At 39.9% G+C, this 25,066-nt stretch overlaps 1 protein-coding gene across 2 annotated transcripts in view; it reads left to right on the top strand.

Moving 5' to 3' along the window:
* Nucleotides 1-25,066, top strand: part of kirrel1b (kirre like nephrin family adhesion molecule 1b) — a 188,201-nt gene that overhangs the window by 611 nt on the left and 162,524 nt on the right. The window lies entirely within an intron of this gene.

Here is a 25,066-nt window from a genome sequence, read left to right as displayed (position 1 = left end):
TTTTATACCTTCTTGAGACTTAGTATTATAATAAAAGTCGTCATTTTACTCAACGCAAGTCAAAATGTTTACAAGACAAACCAAACATTTGTGCCACATTTTGGTAAAAACTTGGAATTTTACTCAATAACAGTCGCAAATATACAAGAAAAGCTTAAACTTTTGGCAATTTTATGAAAAAAGTCGTAATTTTACTCGACAGAAGTCACAATTTTGTCAGAAAACTTTTAAAATTCGGGCAATATTATAATAATAATCGGAATTTTACTTGGCAAAATGATGACAAAAGTTACAATTTTACTAAAAAAAAATGTCACAGTTTTACAAGCACAACCAAAAAAATTAGCAATATTGTGATAAAAGTCGGAATTTTATATGACAAATGTCACCATTTTGCATTAAAAAGTAATAATTTTATGAGAAAATATTGCAATATTACAGAAACAGAAAGAATATGAGAAATTGTTCCCAATTGTATAAGAAAGAAGTCGACATATTGTGAGAAAAAGACTGCTTTTAGTTCATTTTATTATTATTATTATTTTTTTATTTTTAATCTTCATTATTTACTTGAAGTTATTACAGTTTGTCTCTATATACATTATTTTAAAAAAAATTAATTTTGGCTAAAGGGGGCGCATTTACATTTTTTACACACACTTGTTATTTCATATGTTCACCAGAGGAGGAGCACTTTTAAAACCGACACACAGTCAATTTGAAAAATCCCTCCTTTTTGGGGCCACCCTAATTTTGGGGTGCAAATGAGACATTATCTATTAGATGCAATGGTTTTCCGTATTGGGACCATGATTTATGTCCTAACTTGTCCACCGGTCCTCATATGGAAGGTACTTTTCCTTGTTGATGTCTCAAGAAGGGTAGAAATACAAGAACACACGCACGCGCACACACACACACACACACACACACACACACACACACACACACACACACACACACACACACACACACTCACACACACACATTCTTGTATTTCCTTCTTGAGATCCCAGAAAAATGCCTACCTCTAGTATTATAATAAAAGTTGTCATTTTACTCAACGCAAGTCAAAATTTTACAAGAAAAACTGAACATTTGTGCAATATTTTGATAAAAGTTGGAATTTTACATAATAACAGTCGCAAATTTACAAGAAAAAGCTTAACATTTTTGGCTTTATGAAAAGAGTCGTAATTTTACTCGACAAAAGTCACAATTTTGTCTGAAAACTTTGAAATGTAGGCAATATTATAATAATAATCGGAATTTTACTTGGCAAAATTATGACAATAGTTATAATTTCACTCAAAATATTTGGTTCAATCCCGGGCTCGGGATCTTTCTGTGTGGAGTTTGCATGTCCTCCCCGTGACTGCGTGGGTTCCCTCCGGGTAGTCCGGCTTCCTCCCACCTCCAAAGACATGCACCTGGGGTTAGGTTGATTGGCAACACTAAATTGGCCCTAGTGTGTGAATGTGAGTGTGAATGTTGTCTGTCTATCTGTGTTGGCCCTGCGATGAGGTGGCGACTTGTCCAGGGTGTACCCCGCCTTCCGCTTGATTGTAGCTGAGATAGGCTCCAGCGCCCCCCGCGACCCCAAAGGGAATAAGCGGTAGAAAATGGATGGATGGATGGAATTTTACTTGGCAAAATTATGACAATAGTTATAATTTCACTCAAAATATTTCACTGTTTTACAAGCATAACAAAAATATTAGCAATATTCTGATAAAAGTCGGAATTTTGTAGGACAAATGTTACCATTTTGCATTAAAAAGTAATAATTTAAAATAAAAAAGTAATAATATTAAGAGAACATTTTGCAATATTACAGAAACAGAAAGAGTATGATACATTTTTCCCAGTTTTATAAAAAAAGAAGTTGACACATTGTGAGAAAATTACTGCTTTTAGTTCGTTTTTTGGGGGGGGGAAATTTTTTTGTTTGTAATTGTTTTTTAATCTTCATTATTTACTTCAAGTTATTACAGTATGTCTCCATATACGTATTTATTTTATTTTTTCAAATTAATTTTGGCCAAAGGGGGTGCATTTCAATTTTTTACACACACTTGTTATTTCATATGTTGACCAGAGGGGGAGCACTTTTAAAACCGACACACAGTCAATTTGAAAAATCCTTCCTTTTCGGGACCACCCTCATTTTGATAGATTTCACCACCAGGGGTGCAAATGAGACATTCTCTATTAGATGCAATGGTTTTCCGTATTGGGACCATGATTTATGTCCTAACTTGTTCACCGGTCCTCATATGGAAGGTACTTTTCCTTGTTGATGTCTCAAGAAGGGTAGAAATACAAGAACACACACACACACACACACACACACACATAACCATTAGCATGCATAGTCTGTCTTGTTCGTGCCTCCCCTGCAAATCGGTGAATGTGTGTGCGTGTGTGAGAGAGAGAGAGGAGGGCATCCGACAGGTGTGATTAATGGAGTTGGCGTGTTGCACTTTAATTGTTGTGTGTGTGTGTGTGTGTGTGTGTGTGTGTGTGTGTGTACCTGGCTGGCCACCTGGGTCCGTGGCGCCGCCAGCTAGCGGCGTGGCGGCCCTCAGACGGTGATGCGCGGCGACACCTGGGAGACGGCGGCCTTGTCTTAGCGGTGGTGGTGTTGACAGGTTGGGTTTGAGGCCAAAGTATGCAGAAAGGTGGAAAGTTAGCGGGGGGGGGCGTGTCCATCAGAAGGACGACAAAGACAAGCAAAGAAGATCATTTGGCGAATCATCAGAAGCAAACAAAGACCGGAGACGACACGTCTTTTAGTCCAGTTATATAAAAATAAAAAAAATAATCCCCGTGCTTCTCTTCTTCTTTCACTTTGATCCAGAGATTAGAAGAGAAAAGTCAAGTGTGAACACAAACTAGCAGCTGCAAATTTGCTGACGATGAAAAACAAAAACAAACAAAAAAAACCTCCATGAACCACACATAAGACATTTCTAGAAGTGATACTAAAGACTCATGCACCTGACGGCACAGTTCAAGATGTACCGTATTTTCCGCACTATAAGGCGCACCGGACAATAAGGCGCACCTTCAATGAATGGCCTATTTTAAAACATTGTTCATATATAAGGCGCACCGCACTATAAGGCGCATAGAATAGATGCTACAGTAGAGGCTACAGTAGAAACCTGTTGTGGCTCAATATTGGTCCATATATAAGGCGCACCGGATTATAAGGCGCACTGTCAGCTTTTGAGAAAATTGGAGGTTTTTAGGTGCGCCTTAAAGTGCGGAAAATACGATACTTGACTGTAGACATCCATACATCCATCTTCCATCCATCTTCTTCCGCTTATCTGAGGTCGGGTCGCGGGGGCAGCAGCCTAAGCAGGGAAGCCCAGACTTCCCTCTCCCCAGCCACTTCGTCCAGCTCTTCCTGGGGGATCCCAAAGCGTTCCCAGGCCAGCCGGGAGACATAGTTTTCCCAACGTGTCCTGGGTCTTCCCCGCGGCCTCCTACCGGTCGGACGTGCCCTAAACACCTCCCTAGGGAGGCGTTCGGGTGGCATCCTGACCAGATGCCCGAACCACCTCATCTGGCTCCTCTCGATGTGGAGGAGCAGCGGCTTTACTTTGAGCTCCTCCCGGATGACAGAGTTTCTCACCCTATCTCTAAGGGAGAGCCCCGCCACCCGGCGGAGGAAACCCATTTCGGCCGCTTGTACCCGTGATCTTGTCCTTTCGGTCATAACCCAAAGCTCATGACCATAGGTGAGGATGGGAACGTAGATCGACCGGTAAATTGAGAGCTTTGCTTTCTGGCTCAGCTCCTTCTTCACCACAACGGATCGATACAGCGTCCGCATTACTGAAGACGCCGCACCGATCCGCCTGTCGATCTCACAATCCACTCTTCCCCCACTCGTGAACAAGACTCCGAGGTACTTGAACTCCTCCACTTGGGGCAGGGTCTCCTCCGCAACCCGGATATGGCACTCCACCCTTTTCCGGGCGAGAACCATGGACTTGGACTTGGAGGTGCTGATTCTCATCCCAGTCGCTTCACACTCCGCTGCGAACCGATCCAGCGAGAGCTGAAGATCCTGGCCAGATGAAGCCATCAGGACCACATCATCTGCAAAAAGCACAGACCTAATCCTGCATCCACCAAACCGGATCCCCTCAACGCCTTGACTGCGCCTAGAAATTCTGTCCATAAAAGTTATGAACAGAATCGGTGACAAAGGGCAGCCTTGGCGGAGTCCAACCCTCACTGGAAACGTGTCCGACTTACTGCCGGCAATGCAGACCAAGCTCTGACACTGATCATACAGGGAGCGGACTGCCACAATCAGACAGTCCGATACCCCATACTCTCTGAGCACTCCCCACAGGACTTCCCGAGGGACACGGTGGAATGCCTTCTCCAAGTCCACAAAACACATGTAGACTGGTTGGGCAAACTCCTATGCACCCTCAAGGACCCTGCCGAGAGTATAGAGCTGGTCCACAGTTCCACGACCAGGACGAAAACCACACTGTTCCTCCTGAATCCGAGGTTCGACTATCCGGCGTACCCTCCTCTCCAGTACACCTGAATAGACCTTACCGGGAAGGCTGAGGAGTGTGATCCCACGATAGTTAGAACACACCCTCCGGTTCCCCTTCTTAAAGAGAGGAACCACCACCCTGTACACATCCAAATGAGATATTCGCCAGTTTGAAGACATTCTAGAGTGGGGGTCAGTGACCAGTGGCTCTTTGGCGCCGCCCTAGTGGCTCCCTGGACCTCTTTCAGAGATGTGTGAAAATGGAAAAAGATGGAATAAAAAAAATACAACACAAACACAAACCTTCCTAATTGTTAGAAATCCCACTGTTTATGTTATACATCAGGGGTGTCAAACTCAAATACAGAGTGGGCCAAAATGTAAAACTGAACAAAGCCGCGGGCCAAGGTACAACAAATTAACCTTTTAATAGGGACCCAAACAAGTTTTGCATTGAATATTGAACAAGCAAGGCTTGTATAACTTTATAGTGACATGCAAAATCCAGTTTCAAATAATAATAATAATAATTAAAAAATAGCAATGGCATATCAAATACAATTTAAATAAAAATTGAATGCCTATTTTCTATTTGCAGCCTTCTGAGGTGAATATCAAAATAAACTTTTTCCACAGGCTAATAATAAATTTGAAAATAAAATAACAATAATGAATGAATCAAACATTCAAGCCTTGAAGTAGCAAGAGAAAGTGCATGAATAAAACGTTAATTATTGCTCAGTTTGCTACACTGATTTGCTTTAACACTGAATATGGAACAAGCAACGCAATGGGGCAAAATCAACTTTCAAAAGAACAAACGAAAAAACATCAATGGCATATTAAATAACATTTAAATAAAAAATGGAATGCCTCTTTTCTATTTGCAGCCTTCTGAGGTAAATATCAACATTAACTTTTTTCACAGGCTAATAAATTTGAAAATAAAATAACAATGAATAAACCAACCATTCAGGACTTTAAACTGCTCAGTTTGCGACACACTGATCTAATCTGATGTGCCCAAGCCAGATACCTGCCATCTTTTCTGGGATGCTAGTTCATTAATGTCGGGGCTCAGGTGGGTAGGGTTGGGGGGGGGGGGGGTTCTGCTGCAAGGGGTTCTGGGTATTTGTTCTGTTGTGTTTATGTTGTGTTACGGTGCGGATGTTCTGCCGAAATGTGGGATGCTAGTTTATTAATGTCGGGGCTCAGGTGGGCAGGGTTGGGGGGGCGGGGTTTGGTGGTAGCGGGGGGTGTATATTGTAGCGTCCCGGAAGAGTTAGTGCTGCAAGGGTTTCTGGGTATTTGTTCTGTTGTGTTAATGTTGTGTTACGGTGCGGATGTTCTGCCGAAATGTGGGATGCTAGTTCATTAATGTTGGGGCTCAGGTGGGCAGGGTTGGGGTGGCGGGGTTTGTTGGTAACGGGGGGGTGTATATTGTAGCGTCCCGGAAGAGTTAGTGCTGCGAGGGGTTCTGAGTATTTGTTCTGTTGTGTTTATGTTGTGTTACGGTGCGGCTGTTCTCCCAAAATGTGTTTGTCATTCTTGTTTGGTGTGGGTTCACAGTGTGGCGCATATTTGTAACAGTGTTAAAGTTGTTTATACGGCCACCCTCGGTGTGACCTGTATGGCTGTTGACCAAGTATGCTTGCATTCACTTGTGTGTGTGAAAAGCCGTAGATATTATGTGATTGGGCCGGCACGCAAAGGCAGTGCCTTTAAGGCACGCCTCCAATATTGTTGTCTGGGTGGAAATCGGGAGAAATTCGAGAGAATGGTTGCCCCGGGAGATTTTCGGGAGGGGCACTGAAATCTTTCGGGAAAATCGGGAGGGTTGGCAAGTATGACTGGGAGACGCAACTGCTCTGTACTTCTCCCTACGTCCGTGTACCACTCCGTACAGCTGCGTTTTAAAAAGTCATACATTTTACTTTTTGAAACCCATACCGAAAATTTCCGATATTACATTTTAAAGCATTTATCGGCCGATAATATCGGCAGTCCGATATTATCGGACATCTCCAGCCGTAAGTAATGTTCTATATTTTCAATGGAACATTTAAAATGTTGGTGTTGTTTACTTGAGTCATATTGCCGTCACAGTGCAGGCTACACTTATCTCTTATGTGCGACTGCCATCTACTGGTCACACTTATCATTACACCGTGTACCAAATAAAATAGCTTTGAGGTGGGTAAGCAAAACCAAAATGATTCCTTACATTAGGCGCACCGGGTTATAAGGCGCACTGTCGAGTTTTGAGGGGGAAAAATGGTTTTAAGTGTGCCTTATAGTCCGGAAAATACGGTATTCTTGAAGGGGGACGTTCGCAATCCCCCCCCGGAAAATACGGTATTCTTGAAGGGGGACGTTCGCAATCCCCCCCCCCCCCCCCCCCCCCCCCTTCCAGTCCTTAGCTTTCTGGAAATGTTTCCGCCAAGACAATTTATTTGAACATCCCTGTGTAAAGTGACGGAGTACGCCAGCAACAAAATGACTTCGTTTAGTTCTCATGTTGTCATGGCGACGGCCTGTTGTGTCCGGCCTGGAGGCGAACCACGAGATGGTTGTCAACATTATCCAATAAAAAAAAAAGAAGACATGTTTGTCTTCATCTCAGAATTTTGGTTGATCTTCAGCACGTCTTAGACGAAAGGATGAAGAAGTCTGAGATTTATGTTCTTCATCACCTCCCACTGTGGCTGCCAGGCGGTGGTCCTCGCCACCGCCTGAGGGAAGAATGTGTTTCTCCTCCGTCTTCAACCAGAGGCGATAAAAAAAAAAGAAAAAAAAAAAGTCCGGAATCACCCTGGTCTCTATTGACTTACAGATGCGGGGAGCGCCTCAAAGAATCTCGCCATCAAACAGGCGTGAAGTACACAAAGCGCATCAAAGTGCTTGTGAAGAACGGCGTCAACAGAAAGAGAAAGTATCGTTCTCTTTCTTGCTTCAAAGTGTTCGCTCGTCGTCTGAGCGCCTCGGCGAGCACGAGGCAGGACCGCCCACGTAAAAATCCATTCAGGCACGAGTTGAGGAATTACAATGAGGAGTTGTTAAATCAATCGGCTCCTTTACAAGATCACTATCAGCTGCTTTTTTTTGCTTTTTGTCTCTGCCCTGCATAGCAAGTGTGTGTGTGTGTGTGTGTGTGTGTGGTGTGTGAACCTGTGTGTGTGTGTGTGTGTGTGTAGCACTTGTATGCAGCATCAGACAAAGTAGTCAGTATTATTTACATGCACTAAGAAAGCAAACTATTGCACTCATTTGGTTGAAACCAAGGCATGTAAACACCTCAATTTAGACCGAGTTCTTAAGTATTCGATCAACAAGACATCCAAACCCCGTTTCCATATGAGTTGGGAAATTGTGTTAGATGTAAATATAAACAGAATACAATGATTTGCAAATCATTTTCAACCCATATTCAGTTGAATGCACTACAAAGACAAGATATTTGATGTTCAAACTCATAATTTTTTATTTTTTTGCAAATAATAATTAACTTAGAATTTCATGGCTGCAACACGTGCCACAGTAGTTGGGAAAGGGCATGTTCACCACTGTGTTACTTCACTTTTTCTTTTAACAACACTCAGTAAACGTTTGGGAACTGAGGAGACACATTTTTTAAGCTTCTCAGGTGGAATTCTTTCCCATTCTTGCTTGATGTACAGCTTAAATTGTTCAACAGTCCGGGGGTCTTCGTTGTGGTATTTTAGGCTTCATAATGCGCCACACATTTTCAATGGGAGACAGGTCTGGACTACAGGCAGGCCAGTCTAGTACCCGCACTCTTTTACTATGAAGCCACGTTGATGTAACACGTGGCTTGGCATTGTCTTGCTGAAATAAGCAGGGGCGTCCATGGTAACGTTGCTTGGATGGCAACATATGTTGCTACAAAACCTGTATGTACCTTTCAGCAATAATGGCGCCTCCACAGATGTGTAAGTTACCCATGTCTTGGGCCCTAATACACCCCCATACCATCACAGATGCTGGCTTTTCAACTTTGCGCCTGTAACAATCCGGATGGTTCTTTTCCTCTTTGGTCCGGAGGACACGACGTCCACAGTTTCCAAAAACAATTTGAAATGTGGACTCGTCAGACCACAGAACACTTTTCCACTTTGTATCAGTCCATCTTAGATGAACTCAGGCCCAGCGAAGCCGACGGCGTTTCTGGGTGTTGTTGATAAACGGTTTTCGCCTTGCATAGGAGAGTTTTAACTTGCACTTACAGATGTAGCGACCAACTGTAGTTACTGACAGTGGGTTTCTGAAGTGTTCCTGAGCCCATGTGGTGATATCCTTTACACACTGATGTCGCTTGTTGATGCAGTACAGCCTGAGAGATCGAAGGTCACGGGCCTAGCTGCTTATGTGCAGTGATTTCTCCAGATTCTCTTAACCCTTTGATGATATTATGGACCATAGATGCTGAAATTCCTTGCAATAGTTGGTTGAGAAAGGTTTTTCTTAAACTGTTCAACAATTTGCTCACGCATTTGTTGACAAAGTGGTGACCCTCGCCCCATCCTTGTTTGTGAATGACTGAGCATTTCATGGAATCTACTTTTATACCCAATCATGGCACCCACCTGTTCCCAATTTCTGTGGAATGTTCCAAATAAGTGTTTGATGAGCATTCCTCAACTTTATCAGTATTTATTGCCACCTTTCCCAACTTCTTTGGCACGTGTTGCTGGCATCAAATTCTCAGTTTGAACATCAAATATGTTGTCTTTGTAGCATATTCAACTGAATATGGGTTGAAAAGGATTTGCAAATCATTGTATTCCGTTTATATTTACATCTAACAAAATTTCCCAACTCATATGGAAACAGGATTTGTATATTTGAGCCCTGAGTATTGGCTGATACTGACATTAATACGATACGATATCGGCAGAAATAATACATATGTGTATCATTTTGCTGTGTGAGAAGTTCGAAAAGGTTTGATGAAGTAAAAATTGTCAAATGACAATGGTAGGTATAAAAAACACTAACCTATTTATTATTAACTGTCTGCAATGCACTAATACTGCCTACAAGTTAAAATGGAGGGGTAGTTTTTATTGGTGACACCAAATGGCCACAATAATTCATTAGGGTAAAGTACCAGTAGAGTGGAAAAACAATTTGCCTGTAAATTGAAGCTATTATATATATATATATATATATATATATATATATATATATATATATATATATATATATATATATATATATATATATATATATATATACATACAGTCACGATCAAAAGTTTACATACACTTGTAAAGAACATAATGTCATGACTGTCTTGAGTTTCCAATCATTTCTACAACTCTTATTTTTTTGTGATAGAGTGATTGGAGCACTTACTTGTTTGTCACAAAAAACATTCATGAAGTTTGGTTCTATTTATTATGGGTCTACTGAAAATGTGAGCAAATCTGCTGGGTCAAAAGTATACATACAGCAATGTTAATATTTGCTTACATGTCCCTTGGCAAGTTTCACTGCAATAAGGCGCTTTTGGTAGCCATCCACAAGCTTTTGGTGGAAATTTTCACCACACCGCTTGACAGTTCAGCTAAATGTGTTGGTTTTCTGACATGGACTTGTTTCTTCAGCATTGTCCACACGTTTAAGTCAGGACTTTGGGAAGGCCATTCCAAAACCTTAATTCTAGCCTGATTTAGCCATTCCTTTACCACTGTTGACGTGTGTTTGGGGTCATTGTCCTGTTGGAACACCCAACTGCGCCCAAGACCCAACCTCTGGGCTGATAATTTTAGGTTGTCTTGAAGAATTTGGAGGTAATCCTCCTTTTTCATTGTCCCATTTACTCTCTGTAAAGCACCAGTTCCATTGGCAGCAAAACAGGCCCAGAGCATAATACTACCACCACCATGCTTAACGGTAGGGATTGGTGTTCTTGGGATTAAAGGCCTCGCCTTTTCTTCTCCAAACATATTGCTGGGTATTGTGGCCAAACAGCTCAATTTTTGTTTCATCTGACATCACATGGACAAAGATAAGACCTTCTGGAGGAAAGTTCTGTGGTCAGATGAAACAAAAATGGAGCTGTTTGGCCACAATACCCAGCAATATTCTTCAGGACAACCTAAAATCATCAGCCCGGAGGTTGGGTCTTGGGCGCAGTTGGCAGAGGTGGGACCAAGTCATTGTTTTGCAAGTCACAAGTAAGTCTCAAGTCTTTGCCCTCAAGTCCGAGTCAAGTCCCGAGTCAAGACAGGCAAGCCCCGAGTCAAGTCCAAAGTCAAGACTGGAAAGTCTCAAGTCAAGTCCTAAGTCCTGCATTTTGAGTTTCGAGTCCTTTCAAGTCCTTTTAACCACAGACTAATATATTAACACAGATTGTGTATGCTTTTCAAATGCTGTATTTATTTATTAAAACAAGTGCATTTTAAATTGCAGGAAAGAAAATTGTGCTGACATTGCACTTTATAATAGCACTATTAACCAGTCATTTTAAACATTAACTCATTCCTTTACAGAACAAACCCATTGAAAAATAAAGTGCAAATGTACTTATTTGCACAAAAGTGTTAACATTGAAAAAACATGACATATACGTGAACATAACAAAAAAGTTGTACTTTTTATATGTCAGGGCCCTATGCTGCATTGCATTTGCAAAAGACCAAATTAGCCAAGAGTCTGTCAGTCATTTGTGCACGATGGGGGCGTTGTATGATGCCACCATGGCTGAAAACTCGCTCCACTGGAGCACTGGAGGCAGGCAGTGCCAAGACTCTCATGGCCACTCGGAACAGTGAAGGAAGAGTCTTCATGTTCAATGCCCAGAACAAAAGGGGGGAGAGAGTTGTTTTGGGTTGGTGCACTACTTGTAAGTGTATCTTGTGTTTTTTATGTTGATTTAATTAAAAAAAAGAAAAGAAAAAAAAAAAAATTCTTGTGCGGCCCGATACCAATCGATCCACGGACCAGTACCGGGCCGCGGCCCGGTGGTTGGGGACCACTGAGGTAAACAACCAACATGTATGTCAGAAAGCTAGCTAAAACGGTACACATATTCATAATATAGTATACATTTTAACTGACCTTTATTTGACTATTTTTGTCTTTTTTTAGGTGGCTAAAATACGCGGTGCTGCTGACCGCCGTCTAACGTTACGTGTGATATATTGACTAACGTAACCCTGCTTAAAAAAAATCACTGAACAAAAAGTATGAATAAGGTAGTGAACTGCAACAGATTCCCGTGTTTGCAATAACGTTATAACGTTAGCAGTGAGTTTACAGCCTCACTGATTTAACTACACAGCAAATAAAAGTCACGTTACTTAGCCAATAAACGTTATCTTACATTCAAAACTTACCGTTCTTTGTGCAACTTCAAATGCCGGACGAAGTTGGAAGTTGTTGCCTCTCCATCAGTAATTTTCGATCCGCATGTGTTGCATACTGCAAACCGTTTTGTGTTGACCACCTCGTAATTTTTATACCCAAACAAAATTATTTTAGGTATCATTTTTTGTTCACTGGCGTGTGGTTTGGACATGTCTTCTTCGTTGGTTGTCCTGCAATTTGATTGGATGAATGCTGTGTGATGAAAACAAAGTAGATCTAATTTGATTGGCTGTTGTACTGAGACCACACCAGCTGACACACGCAACGCTGATAGACAAGTACACAATGAAAAATACGGAGCGCTCCCGAATAACTTTTTCATCTTTGGGTTTTGGGGAAAGTAGCAAGTCATGTCAAGTCATGTCAATTCAAAAGGCTCAAGTCCAAGTGAAGTCACAAGTCATTGATGTTAAAGTCTAAGTCGAGTTGCAAGTCTTTTTACATTTTGTCAAGTCGAGTCTAAAGTCATCAAATTCATGACTCGAGTCTGACTCGAGTCCAAGTCATGTGACTCGAGTCCACACCTCTGGCAGTTGGGTGTTCCAACAGGAAAATGACCCCAAACACACGTCAAAAGTGGTCAAAAGGAATGGCTAAATCAGGCTAGAATTAAGGTTTTAGAATGACCTTCCCAAAGTATATATATATATATATATGTGCAAAGCTACATTTAAACTATAGATTTTAGAGTAGCGCTGAACTTTATTTTTGGTGAGTCTTGTTGCATCAGACTCCGCAAACAGGACGACATATAGCTAATAATATGTTTTGCTTATATCAGGCCAGTATCCGATATCAATATTGGATCGGGACACCCCTAAAAAATACGCCACAACTGATTGCTCAACGGCGCTGGCATTCTGCATGATCTGAAAGAGCTCAACATTTTCAAGTGCCTTGACGGACCAAAAAAAACCAAATGTATTATTTAAGGTGCCTTGTTTTGATGTGCCGTAAATAAAATCCACATTTACATTCAGGAGGAGTATTAGTTCCATCAACTATAGAATTTTTACGGCCCTATAAAATCTGTTTTGTTGTTGCCAAATTCCATTTTTTTTTTTTATTATTTTATTCAGAGTTCTAAAATAAGAAAGGGGTCCATCTCTACTTTAGTCTTTTGGGTCTTTAACCTGGAAAAAGTTGAAGAACCCTACTGTATATAGTTTAGTGGTGTGCCGCAATAATTTTCTCATACAAATATGTGCCTCGGCTCAATAAAGGTTGGGAAACACTGACTTCCAAGACATTACTTGCATGACATCACCGCTAAGTATTTCTTGCAGGTTGCTGAGTCAGTCAAAGCTTCTTAATTTTTTGCAATCTGGTTACTACCGTTTACATCAGCACTGATGCCAATATGGAACCGAGTTTTAGTACCCATCCCTGGTATTAAATGGTCTAAATCGGCAGACCAAATCCTGGCATCCAATAAATATGGAACCGAGTTTTAGTACCCATCCCTGGTATTAAATGGTCTAAATCGGCAGACCAAATCCTGGCATCCAATATGGAACAGAGTTTTAGTACCCATCCCTGGTATTAAATGGTCAATTCTGAATCGCCAGACCAAATTCTGACATCCTGTCAAGTTTTCTCGCCGCCTCGAGGAACAGAACTCTTAAAACCAAACTGGACATTTTGCTTGAAAAAATGATAGGAGAAATTAAGTGACTTAACATTTTTTTTTTTTTACATGAGAGAAGACTGATACGAAAAATGTTTTCAGGACTGATTCCTTCACTTTATTTGGTGAGCTCAATGTTCTTTATGATCGCATTGTTCCAAACTGCAGCTCCTCTAAATACCTGATTTTAACTATGGACTCTCATCAGCTTCAATTCGTCCAACTTCCATGTAGAATAACACGACTAAATAGTAGAGGTGGGAATCTTTGAGCACCGCACGATTTGATTAGATTCCATGTCTTGGGGTGATGATTCGATTCAGAATCGATTCTCGATTCAATGTTATCGTAATATATTATTTAGCATATAAATGATAATTAAACCGTTTCAAAACATGTTACAGTTTACAAAAGCTCCTCTTGTCTTGCTGTCGTAAGACTTATGCATGCAGTGTAGGCCTCAAAAACGTCTTTTTAAAAATTGTAGTCACAAAAATCACACAATGTTAATCAATCTATTAAAATAAAAGAGAGCCACCACGTCTCCAATCCAATCCCATCTTTACAATACTTAAGACAGAAATTTACAAAGCAACTGAGAAGACATACAAATATGATACTAAAAAAAAAAAAGGAAAAACAATAATAATATCAATAAAAGTTGTTCATTGTTATTATTCCAAGAAATTAGTCCAACAAGGAAATTATAATTTGCAAAAGAAAGAAAAAAAAAAACAGACACGTTTCCTTTCTGACCCTCGGGCCGTTTTGTAGCGTGGTAAAATGTGGCTGTGTTAACTCGTTAATCATGAGCCACAGGCGGGAAAAAAGCGAGCAGAAATGGACAAGGAAAAGGCTACATTATGCAAATATCAGATCCAAAACCATGGCAAAAAAATTACATTTTTTGCTGTGATCTGTCTAAACTGGAGCAAATGGGTGGAGCTTCACATTAGTGTTTATATTACAGTTAAGGTGTATTGGTAACATAAAATGTAGATTGTTAATGTGACTGCTTTAGTAAGATGGCAAAAAAGCTCAACAGAAATGAAAGAAGGTAGGAAAGAAGTAAAGGATTATTAAAGTATTTCTGATTCTGATTCTGAAAAGAGAACCTTTTTATTGCAAAGAGTCAGGTCCATGAAAACAAAAACGTTCTCAAACCATTTACACACTTTCGGCTTCAAAATAATAGCACTACGCTTTACATCCGGTCTAACTATACACTCACAAAATAAAATAAAAAATCATGCTTTTTCATAGAAGTTATAATTTTTTTTTTTCAAATGTTTGTGGCAGGCTGAATTATTGTGAGTATTCTTTTATAACATGTTCTGGTTGAGTCTTCAGTTACAGAATTTTTTTTTTTTAATGAATATAACATTTAAAAAACATTGTCATGCAGTGCTACGAATACCATTAACTTGCAAGCATTTATTCAGGTAGAATGATCACAAATTGCATCACCAAACATCTTTGACAATCAAATTTTGGTTATTATTGTGTGAAAACGGTATCTAAACATGCTGTAGCTCCTCTCCTCTGAATGGAAGTGCTCCTAAAGCAGGAATATAATCTCTGTATTTCTACAATATACTAAATCTGGCAGGACACCAACACATTCCAGGTTATTTGTTTTTTATTGCCATTAAAAAGTGTTTATGTCCATTTTGTGTTGCGTTCAAAAACATTTCATTGAAACTAATTGTCCAGTCATGGTATTAAATAGTTGAGAATGTTCTGTCTAGGATACGCCTATTAATGATAAAAAATTATATAAATATGTGCCATTAATCGCGATAAAACATTTGGCAATATATCGATTGTGTCGATATTTTTGAGTTTTTTGTTGCAGATGGTTTAAAATATAAAAATATTTTTTCTCTCCTCCTGAGCTTGCGCCATTCCCTTTCTTCCTTGGCTACACACCTAGCAAAATATGGATAACGCTAAAGAAAGCGAGACCTTTGCTCCAAAGAAAGGAAAAGTGTTGTCAGTACTTTGGTTTTGCGGCAACAAGCATGGAACAAATGACTGCCCATGACAAAGTGTTTGATGATCAGTACTCTGATGTACTTTTGATGTGATTTTGTGCAAACATGACAGCGTCGGGAGCACCGCAAGAATGCAGGAAATATCCTTTTACTAATCAAAGCAACAACCAGCACGAAACACGAAAATGGAACTTTCTATCAAATAGAAAAAGGCAACAACACACACAGCAGACAACAAACACATGTACACATACACACTACTAATAACTATGAGGGAACAAATCAATGAAAAGTGACAAGCTTCAGCTTGAATACCAAACAATACCCCTTTTGTGGACCAGAAGATATGACAGCCTTGGAAGCACATTCAATCTCTTTGTTAACTAGCGCTAACACAATCCAGTGGAAACACTCAACAGAGCTGCTGTAACTGCTGACTAATTGCCACTGCTAAGCTAACACACACAAGTGAACTAATGCTGCTCTGTCTGGGCGCTGACATCACATGTCACTTGGCAACCTTTTGAAGACACACACACACACGGACACTGCTCTAATATGAAATGTCTCTCAACTGCATAAGTCAGATATTTGAAGTATTTTTGTAAGTTATGCATTAACTAATTAACTAATTGTTCTACTTGGTGTCTTATGTATGTCCCATGTAAACATCAATCTGCCGAAAGGACTAAATATGGAAATTAGACGTTGGCTATTGTCTTGCATATACATGTCCATGTCTATTAAGGTGTATTGTCCCTATTTTATTTTTAAATACATAAACTCTAAACTTTAATTACTTTCCCTAGTAATTAATTGCATTCAAGAAAGAGGACTTCCATTCACATTTCAATTACTTTTTTGGCAAAGTGATGAGTATATATAATTAATTTACCATTTAAAAGTAATTTTCCAAAAACTGATGATGGTCCCTAAAGCAGTCACTCTGCATACTACCAAGGTGTGTGAATGAAAAAGCCTACGTTTATCCACTTGACTTACGGAAACTATACAATTCTCAATGTTTTTCCTAATTGTTTATTTACATACAATGTATAATTCTGCTTTTTATATACAGAGGTGTTTGAGGTTTTCACATTATTGTTGTAGATAATTATTTATTTGGATATAACGTGCAATGTTAAATTTTTCTTAAAAAACATATTTTCTTCCAGACAAAAGTATTGCTTCCCAGTCTATCATTTATATTCATTGGTTTCTTTAAAAACTTGAGAAAACAATAGATTTTTTTTGTGTGAAAAAAATCAGAGATTGGATATATATATATATATATATATATATATATATATATATATATATATATATATATATATATATATATATATATTAAAAATATAACTTAAAATTATATATTTTTATATTTATATATAAAAAATATAACTTAAAATTAAAAACATTTTCTTGAATAAAAAAGAAAGTAAAACAATATAAAAACAGTTACCGTATTTTTCGGACTATAAGTCGCAGTTTTTTTCATAGTTTGGCCGGGGGTGCGACTTATACTCAGGAGCGAATTATGTGTGAAATTATTAACACATTACCGTAAAATATCAAATAATATTATTTAGCTCATTCACATAAGAGACTAGACGTATAAGATTTCATGGGATTTAGCAATTAGGAGTGACAGATTGTTTGGTAAACGTATAGCATGTTCTATATGTTATAGTTATTTGAATGACTCTTACCATAATATGTTACGTTAACATACCAGGCACGTTCTCAGTTGGTTATTTATGCCTCATATAACGTACACTTATTCAGCCTGTTGTTCACTATTCTTTATTTATTTTAAATTGCCTTTCAAATGTCTTGGGCTTCACGGTGGCAGAGGGGTTAGTGCATCTGCCTCACAATACGAAGGTCCTGAGTAGTCTTGGGTTCAATCCCGGGCTCGGGATCTTTCTGTGTGGAGTTTGCATGTTCTCCCCGTGACTGCGTGGGTTCCCTCCGGGTACTCCGGCTTCCTCCCACTTCCAAAGACATGCACCTGGGGATATGTTGATTGGCAACACTAAATTGGCCCTAGTGTGTGGATGTGAGTGTGAATGTTGTCTGTCTATCTGTGTTGGCTCTGCAATGAGGTGGCGACTTGTCCAGGGTGTACCCCGCCTTCCGCCCGATTGTAGCTGAGATAGGCTCCAGCGCCCCCCGCGACCCCAAAGGGAATAAGCGGTAGAAAATGAATGGATGGATGGATGTCTATTCTTGGTGTTGGCTTTTATCAAATAAATTTCCCCAAAAAATGCGACTTATATGTATTTTTTTCCTTCTTTATTATGCATTTTCGGCAGGTGCGACTTATACTCCGGTGCGACTTATACTCCGAAAAATACGGTACATAGAAACTAGTAATTAATGAAAATGAGTCAAATTAACTGTTAAAGGTTAGTACTATTAGTGGACCAGCAGCACGCACAATCATGTGTGCTTACGGACTGTATCCCTTGCAGACTGTATTGATATATATTGATATATAATGTAGGAACCAGAATATTAATAACAGAAAGAAACAACCCTTTTGTGTGAATGAGTGTGAATGGGTGAGGGAGGTTTTTTGGGTTGGTGCACTAATTGTAAGTGTATGTTGTGTTTTTTATGTTGATTTAATAAAAAAAAACAAAAAAAAACCGATACTGATAATTAAAAAAAACAATACCGATAATTTCCGATATTACATTTTAGCGCATTTATCGCATCTCTACTTATTTCCTTTGATCTTTTTCGGAAGCGTACATTAAAGCGTTTTATCCTCAAAGAGCTGTTATCTCCGCAGCAATTGAATTCAACGCGGCACATGCGAGCGTATCGTCGCATTTGAAGTCGTCTTACTGCTGAGGACGGTCGCGGAAGTCGCCGCTAACGAACAAACTTCGCGGCACTTAATCATCTCCCTTGCAGAAAAGCACAACGTAAGACCGCTAATCTCGGCTTTCCACGCGGCCGCTATCGTTCGCTGGAATTCGACGTTTAGCACCTTGCAGCCAGTCCCACGGAGGCCTTCATTCGCTTATCTGTAATTGAACTTGTGGAAGCCAACCATTTCATTCCGTCACAACCTCGTTTTTTTAAGGGGGCGCGAGGGGGGGGGGGGGGTCTCGCTCTATCCAGTCGCCCACCTCCTTTCGCTTTCTTTTTGTGGATTCTAAATGCCAATGGATGATGCGATTAGATATGATGAGATTCATCACCGCCCACCCTGTGTTTGCGCGTTAGCGTGTTTAACGTGACGTCGATGACTATCAGGAGCTTCGACGCTCCATTAAGCGGGGAGAACAAGGTTGTGGGGTGGATTGGTGACGCTGTGTATACAGTATTGCAATAAACATCTTTTCTTTCAGGTGTGTATGGATGATGGCGTGTTTGTGCATGTGATGAGGGAGCAGAAGGCAAGCAAAGGTGTCTGTTAGGGGGGGAAAAAAAGATAATTTCTCGGCTCTTCTTTTAAATAACTCTGTTTCCATAGCAACCATGCAACCAGCCGCTGGAGGAGAGGGGAAAGTGGGGGGGGGGTTTACCATTGGGAGAGAAAAGGAGACAGCGTTACCGTAGCAACGGAAGAAGACTAGAAGGAAATACGAAGAAAGGGCTATTGAGGAGACACTTTTTCGACTGCAGTTAAAATTAATGAAATGGGCGAGAGTTAATTGAAAATGTAATCAGCTGCTTAGTTGGAACATGTCACTGCCTGTCGCATGTTGCCAGGACCTCCGCCAAGACAAATAAGCCCCGAATCAATTAAAAGTCGGCCTTAACGAGCTTGTGGACTCGGACTGGACATGTGACTCCACAACGACTTTTTCATGATCACATGTCATCGAAATCATAGCGGAACCGACGAGGGCGACCCATTTGAAATAATGTAAAATGGGTTTATCTGTTCCAGGGTCAAACTGCCATTATACGACCTTTTCAAGTTTCAAGTTTCAAGTTTTATCCACAATACCATAGAACAATTACAATAGTAGTGAATATCATTTAAAGGCCTACTGAAATGCGATGTTCTTATTTAAACGGGGATAGCAGGTCCATTCTATGTGTCATACTTGATCATTTCGCGATATTGCCATATTTTTGCTGAAAGGATTTAGTAGAGAACATCGACGATAAAGTTTGCAACTTTTGGTCGCTGATAAAAAAGCCTTGCCTGTACCGGAAGTAGCAGACGAGTAGCGTGACGTCACAGGTTGTGGAGCTCCTCCAATCCATACATTGTTTACAATCATGGCCACCAGCAGACCGAGAAAGCGACAATTTCCCCATTAATTTGAGCGAGGATGAAAGATCGTGGATGAGGAATGTGAGAGTGAAGGACTAGAGGGCAGTGGGAGCAATTCAGAAAGGGAAGATGCTGTGAGAGGCGGGTGGGACCTGATATTCAGCTGGGAATGACTAAAACAGTAAATAAACACTCTATTAGCCACAACACAACCAGGCTTGAACAGCTAGAATTCACCAAGTCAAATATTTCATATATATATATATATATATATATATATATATATATATATATATATATATATATATATATATATATATATATATATAAGAGTTAAATTGTCGCTTTCTCGGTCTGCTGGTGGCCATGAATGGCTTTACTGTTGCCATTAACAATAAAAAAAAATTAAGATTGTAAATATAAAATGACATAGTAATACAACTCGAGAGCTTACTCTGCTACTTACAATCACTGTATTCTACTAGCGACTACATTTACATCCTCTCACAAATGCATACAAAAGACAAAACACAGAGTCTGTGTGTGGCGGTCTGAATTTATGTACGGTGGTCCAAGTAAATTCATGTACGGGAAACACTGGAATTAGAGCTGTAATTCCCTTTTTGCAGACAATAGAGATTGTGGGCTCTTTGAAGGAAGCCGGATCTTGAGGCTGTTCCTTTCAAAGAACCATTAAATACGACTAGCACGCTATTATTTCTATGTTTGTTTTTTTTTGTAATCAGGAAACAATCACTGGTAGCAGATGTATAAGCTAAGATGTAGATCAGAATAATCTTAATGTACAAACCCCGTTTCCATATGAGTTGGGAAATTGTGTTAGATGTAAATATAAACGGAATACAATGATTTGAAAATCCTGTTCAACCCATATTCAATTAAATGCACTACAAAGACAAGATATTTGATGTTCAAACTCATAAACTTTTTTTTTTTGCAAATAATAATTAACTTAGAATTTCATAGCTGCAACACGTGCCAAAGTAGTTGGGAAAGGGCATGTTCACCACTGTGTTACATCACCTTTTCTTTTAACAACACTCAATAAACGATTGGGAACTGAGGAAACTATTTGTTGAAGCTTTGAAAGTGGAATTCTTTCCCATTCTTGTTTTATGTAGAGCTTCAGTCGTTCAACAGTCCGGGGTCTCCGCTGTAGTATTTTACGCTTCATAATACGCCACACATTTTCGATGGGAGACAGGTCTGGACTGCAGGCGGGCTAGGAAAGTACTCGCACTTTTTTTTTTACGAAGCCACGCTGTTGTAACACGTGCTGAATGTGGCTTGGCATTATCTTGCTAAAATAAGCAGGGGCGTCCATGAAAAAGACGGCGTTTAGATGGCAGCATATGTTGTTCCAAAACCTGTATGTACCTTTCAGCATTAATGGTGCCTTCACAGATGTGTAATTTACCCATGCCTTTGTTCACTAATGCACCCCCATAACCATCAAAGATGCTGGCTTTTGAACTTTGCGTCGATAACAGTCTGGATGGTTCGCTTCCCCTTTGGTCCGGATGAGACGAATATTTCCAAAAACAATTTGAAATGTGGACTCGTCAGACCACAGAACACTTTTCCACTTTGCATGAGTCCATCTTAGATGATCTCGGGCCCAGAGAAGCCGGCGGCGTTTCTGGATGTTGTTGATAAATGGCTTTCGCTTTGCATAGTAGAGCTTTAACTTGCACTTACAGATGTACAGACAAACTGTATTTAGTGACACTGGTTTTCTGAAGTGTTCCTGAGCCCATGTGGTGATATCCTTTAGAGATTGATGTCGGTTTTTGATACAGTGCTGTCTGAGGGATCAAAGGTCACGGTCATTCAATGTTGGTTTCCGGCCATGCCGCTTACGTGGAGTGATTTCTCCAGATTTTCTGAACCTTTTGATGATATTATGGACCGTAGATGTTGAAATCCCTACATTTCTTGTAATTGCACTTTGAGAAACGTTGTTCTTAAACTGTTTGACTATTTGCTCACGCACTTGTGGACAAAGGGGTGTACCTCGCCCCATCCTTTCTTGTGAAAAACTGAGCATTTCTTGGGAAGCTGTTTTTATACCCAATCATGGCACCCACCTGTTCCCAATTAGCCTGCACACCTGTGGGATGTTCCAAATAAGTGTTTGATGAGCATTCCTCAACTTTATCAGTATTTATTGCCACCTTTCTCAACTTCTTTGTCACGTGTTGCTGGCATCAAATTCTAAAGTTAATGATTATTTGCAAAAAAAAAAAATGTTTATCAGTTTGAACATCAAATATGTTGTCTTTGTAGCATATTCAACTGAATATGGGTTAAAAAATGATTTGCCAAATCATTGTATTCCGTTTATATTTACATCTAACACAATTTCCCAACTCATATGGAAACGGGGTTTGTATATTATTATTACTCTATTGGTAGGTGTTATTATAATATATGCATTATAATTTTATCTTTGTTGTGTTTTGATTGTAAACAGTGATGGGCAGTAACAAGCTACATGTAGCTAAGCTACGTAGCTTAACTACATTTTCCAGTAGCTTGGCGGTAGCTTAACTACTTATTGAACTAGTAGCTTGTCCTGTAGCTTAGTTATTTTTTAGACCCATGTAGCTTGTAGCGTACATCAAAGCTACGTTATGGTTGCGAAGCTGAAACTTAAAGGAATTGACGAAAGGGCACCACCAGGAGTGGAGCCTGCGACTTAATTTGACTCAACACGGGGAACCTTACCTGGCCCGGACACGGAAAGGATTGACAGATTGATGGCTCTTTTCTTCTTTACGTTTGACTCGGCGGTCACGTGGAACCATCTCCTGGCGGATTTGTTGCACCACGACTTAAAAAGCGTAGGGCGACATTTTTAGCTTGTAGCTTGTAGCGTACATCAAAGCTACAAGCTATAAAGAGATAAAATGAACTGCGAATTCAGGCCAAAAAACAAATACGGAGAAAATACAATGACCTGGAGGAATGAGAACATCCATACATACGGGGGAAAATCCATGATGATTCGTTGGTGTTCGTATGGAGAGTCGCAATTGGCTAAGGTTAGGGCGAAACATTACGGACTGGCCAATCAGAGGCAAGATAAGGCGGGTCATCAAAACCAGTAAACAAAATCATAACAGTCATGCACTCATGTCACATGACGACGAGGGAGTCGGAGACAGAGGGACGCTTCAAGCTGACGACTCAAGCAAAAAAAAAGAAACATACTTAAAAATGGCAGAGGGATTCTCTCCCGCAGATTAAATTGATCCTTTAGTGATGAAGACGACATGCAGGGACACCCACAATAATGCGTGTCCTTGGCCATATTTAGACAAATGTATGCGTTTGGAGAAAACAATGCTCAAAACCTTAGTTTTTAGTTGTTTACTCTGTAAACCAAATTCATAACTGCTCTCTTCATCCAAGACATCCAACTCAAATTTAGGAACACACATTAAGGTGAGCTGAGTTCATAAAAAGTTCCCAAACAACACACAAGTCATTGTTGTTGTTTTTTCTCAAGATATAAATAGATGCTGTTTATTTTTTATTTTTAATGTTCTGTTCAGTTCAGTTCAGTTTCAGTTTATTTCGAACATGCATACGATACAATGTAATGCATCACACAGTTCCAGTTGTTTCATTACAGCACGTCCGAACAGGAGTAGGAAGAAGCAGAGCTTATTTAATCCTACCCCTTTTCATACCATAGCAAATTTTATCCAATTTCCTTGTTCTCTGTAACAGAACAGTGAACAGATAAATAATAAATAAATAATGTACCATAGTCCATCCATCCATTCATCTTCTTCCGCTAATCCGAGGTCGGGTCGCGGGGGCAGCAGCCTAAGCAGGGAATCCAAGACTTTCCTCTCCCCAGCCACTTCGTCCAGCTCTTCCCGGGGGATCCCGAGGCGTTCCCAGGCCAGCCGGGAGACATAGTCTTCCCAACGTGTCCTGGGTTTTCCCCGTGGCCTCCTACCGGTTGGACGTGCCCTAAACACCTACCGAGGGAGGCGTTCGGGTGGCATCCTGACCAGATACCCGAACCACCTCATCTGGCTCCTCTCGATGTGGAGGAGCAGTGGCTTTACCTCAGTAAACAAAGGGAAAAAGGGTTCAAGATGTTCATCGTAATTCTTGTTCTGTGTACTTTGTGAACACTTGTAGTTTGAACTGTCTTTTAAACTGAATCATATTGGTGCTTTGTGTCATGATCTGTGGTCTGGATTATGTTTTGTTATTTTTTGTTAGTTTTTGGACTCTTTTAGTTCCTGTTTGCGCACCCTTGTTTGTTTTAGTTTCCATGACGACTTATGATTTTCACCTGCCTCTTGCGTTCGGGACACACCTGTTTCTAATCAGGAGACTATTATTTAAACCTGTCGTTGACAGTTAGTCGGCCTGGCGACATTGTTCTTTTCATGCTCTGTTCATGCTGATATTCTTGCGATTGCTCTTTTCATACTTCATGCTATGCTATGTAAGTTTTGTTTATTCATGCCACAGTTTGCTTTAAAATGTAATATCGGAAAATATCGGTATCGTTTTTTTTATTATCGGTATCGTTTTTTTATTTTTTATTTATTTATTTATTTTTTTACACTCATTCACACAAAAGGGTTGTTTCTTTCGGTTATTAATATTCTGGTTCCTTCATTATATATCAATATATATCAATACAGTCTGCAAGGGATACAGTCCGTAAGCACACATGATTGTGCATGCTGCTGGTCCACTAATAGTACTAACCTTTAACAGTTAATTTTACTCATTTTCATTAATTACTAGTTTCTATGTAACTGTTTTTATATTGTTTTACTTTCTTTTTTATTCAAGAAAATGTTTATAATTTATTTATCTTATTTTATTTTATAAATTAAAAAAAAAAAGGACCTTATCTTCACCATACCTGGTTGTCCAAATTAGGCATAATAATGTGTTAATTCCACAACTGTATACATCAGTATCGTTTGATATCGGTATCGGTTGATATCGGTATCGGTAATTAAAGAGTTGGACAATATCGGAATATCGGATATCGGCAAAAAGCCATTATCGGACATCCCTAGTTAGCGACTTTTTGTTTCATGTCCATAATTCAGGCTAAGTGTTAGCTTTTGTTTTCTGCGTTAAGTTGTGCCCTCGCCTTGTGCGCCTTTTTGTTTTCACCTTTTTGAGAGGAGAATAAATATGTTCCTATACCTTCTACCGTTGTCCGGAAAAGTCAGTTTGCGTCCTGGGAGAACAATCCTCGCGGTAAGCTGCGAAAACCC

Source organism: Nerophis lumbriciformis, linkage group LG19, assembly GCF_033978685.3.
Source record: "Nerophis lumbriciformis linkage group LG19, RoL_Nlum_v2.1, whole genome shotgun sequence".
NCBI lineage: Eukaryota > Metazoa > Chordata > Actinopteri > Syngnathiformes > Syngnathidae > Nerophis > Nerophis lumbriciformis.
Note: the sequence above shows the minus strand (reverse complement) of the source record. Positions and strands in the feature narration are given on the sequence as shown.